Source organism: Myiozetetes cayanensis, unplaced genomic scaffold, assembly GCF_022539395.1.
Source record: "Myiozetetes cayanensis isolate MyiCay16 unplaced genomic scaffold, myiCay2020 scf2-11, whole genome shotgun sequence".
NCBI classification, from domain to species: domain Eukaryota; kingdom Metazoa; phylum Chordata; class Aves; order Passeriformes; family Tyrannidae; genus Myiozetetes; species Myiozetetes cayanensis.
The window spans coordinates 79,717,222-79,720,026 of record NW_026087411.1 but is presented as its reverse complement, the minus strand read 5'-3'; the positions used below and the strand labels follow the sequence as shown (position 1 = coordinate 79,720,026).

Below are 2,805 nucleotides of genomic sequence, written 5' to 3'. Positions count from 1 at the left end.
TATAATTTAAAAAGCTGTGTATTGGAGTGTTTATAAACCAGAAGTGTTAAGCAGCAGTGGTTTCCGGTTTCTTACTAAATTCAACTAGACTTCAAATTTAGGAACACATTACAAACCAATGTGGAACTATGCTACTTATGCACCTTTGCAGGTGTTTCAGTAAAGAAAGCCTCCTATGAGAATAAACAGAGGCAGCATAATACATTAAGTCAACACTTGCCTTCAACATGCCAAAAACACCTGTTGTATGTTCATTTGTCACCAAAGCACCCCCTAAGAGATGCATTATTGCTGTAGAACATTTCAAGTTTACCAACACCCAAGTGCAATCAAACTGATGTTGTATATATGCACTTGCCCATTCTCACCAGAATTTTCACTTAATGTTTTTTCCTTTAAACAAACAAATTTAAAGCTTTGAAAATAACATTTTTTGCTTTTAGTTTTTCACAATATTAATCACCACATGCAATTTAGTTTTCTGGTAACTTTTCTAAAAAACTGCACCAATATCAGAACAGTGCAAATCATATTTAATTGTAAAAGTTATAATGGCTTGAGTTCATAATTAGAGGGAACACTGTCAAGATCTCGGTATTTTTCTCTCTCACCATTGCTTGCATTCCATTAAAAACACTTTCCTGTCAGTTTTACCGGTTTTTTTTCTTCAAACAATAGTCTCCCATACTTTTATGAGAGCTGAAATTAGGGATATAATCCACAATTTCAACACACGTAGTGCCTTAGTCGCAATGTTTTAATGCACTTCCATCTACTGTTATAATTCCATAAACATATTATTCCCCCAACACATTGCCAGACCAAAAACTAGCACTTGTGATCCCACAAGTGTTTAAAGTGTCTCAGCAATGGAGAGATTTCAAGATTAAGAAATCTGAGGACTTTCCCTTTCCTACAGCCCCCAGTGTTTTCATTTTATAGCAAGTTCAAAATTGGTTTCCACATCTTGACAGTGTTCCTTATAAAACCGTATGACAGTAAAAGTGCCAGTAGGCATGGCAACCTCTTTAAAGGGAGCATTTAAACTCCTTGGCACTGGGAATGCCAGCACCAAGGATTACATTGAAATTGAAAATTATACTTAAGGCTACAATTAGCAAACCCACTTTCCATAACTCTAATTTCTATCACTAGGTTTGAAAATTCAGAAGCTAACGCAACTGTATGGTTTTATGCTCAAATTTCAGGAAAAAGTTACTTTCCTTTAGCAAGGGCAGTATATGAAACTGTGGTAGTCTTTCACGCGCTGACTACTCATTTCACCATCGTTCACTTACTTTGTTTTAAAGTTCAAAACTGGCAAGGCACATTTACATATTCCAATGAATACTTGACAATTTTAAATTACACTTTATGTCCCAGCTATCCCAGTAATTGACATACAACATACTAAAATGGTTTATTAAGATAACAAAAAAAAAAAATCAATTAATGTGAAACATACAGGCTATTGGCAACCACTATTCTAAAAATTATGTAAATACAAGTAAACATACTGAAATGTGTGCGATTCTAAGTTTTTAACCAGAAGATCTCTGTACTAACACACATTTATATTAATGACACATAAAAAAAATAAAAACTTTATTACAAAAATAAGTTACACTCGCCTCCAGCTTACAGTATAAAACAATTTTATTTGCAGGAATGCAAAATGATTGTTTGCCATGAGCATTTTCAACATATGACATATCTAATTTTGTTAAAATTTGCATTTACTGGGGGAACTGGTGTGTATAAAACCTTAATTAGGTATAAGCTTCAATTTTCATTGTGGTGCCTATGGGTATGTAGTATAACTGCAGTATCCCTTTGAGCAGGGGGTTAAGGGAACGCTTTATGCCAAGTCCAAAGTAAGTCATAATTTTATCTATATTTTACCTATATGAAACTGGACTTGGCAAGGTTCTTCTGTTTTTGCTTTGTCTTTTTTTAAGGGTGGTTCAATAGAGGATGCTTCACCACTGAACACTCACTGTCATCAAGGTGCTTTAGAAAATTAAAAACATAGCACAAATGATTGTACTCTACTCTACTCTACAGGTTATCATGATCTGCGTAAAAGAAATGGAAGGCTGATCCACATGTTTTTACAGTGATCAGCAATAAGAAATGCACTAATGAAAACATACCTTTTACCTAAAAAGCTAAACTACAGCCATATACTATTCTATGATTTATGAAAAACTTCAAATGTCAGGCTTCACTGTACAGTTGTCAGTTTTAGTCTGACCTTTTATAAAGGGACACTGCAGTATTTAGTACAAGTTGCTGATGCACTTTTTTTGAACATCTGATGTCTTACAAAAGTAACATCTTGCTAAACTATTATACATCCAAATAACTACAATATCTGAAGAAGCAAGGCTGCTTTTTCAGCCACAAAATACGACAAAAGCAAGGCCTGTTATGATGGTCATGAGGAAGTCTTACAAAGCCTCTGGAACTAAAGGCAACTAAGAATGTTACATTTGGTATATTATAATCTTACCCTCATATCATATTAAACAAGCCTTGCTTTTATCTACAAAGATTTTCTATGTACAGTACAGACAGGGTATAGTTCAATCCTCTGCTACTGAGGTAGTTAACCAACCCTTTAAAAAAGGTTCTGAAAAGAACCACTATCTGGAATGCCTGACTAACCAGCTCTGATGATTACACCTGAAACTGCTGTATCTGAACACAATTCGTAAGTGATTACTATATAGACAATCATGATTAACCTTCATGAGCAGAAATAAAACTTAAGGATACCAATGATGGTATTCATCTATACCACTG

At 34.3% G+C, this 2,805-nt stretch overlaps 1 protein-coding gene across 3 annotated transcripts in view; it reads right to left on the bottom strand.

The window, feature by feature from the left end:
* Positions 1–2,805, bottom strand: part of SYNCRIP (synaptotagmin binding cytoplasmic RNA interacting protein) — a 26,519-nt gene continuing 23,714 nt past the window's right edge. For all 3 annotated transcript variants that reach the window (XM_050316562.1, XM_050316565.1, XM_050316564.1), the window contains exon 12: positions 1–2,805. This exon is cut by the window's right edge. The gene's annotated coding sequence lies outside the window, so the exon portion shown is untranslated.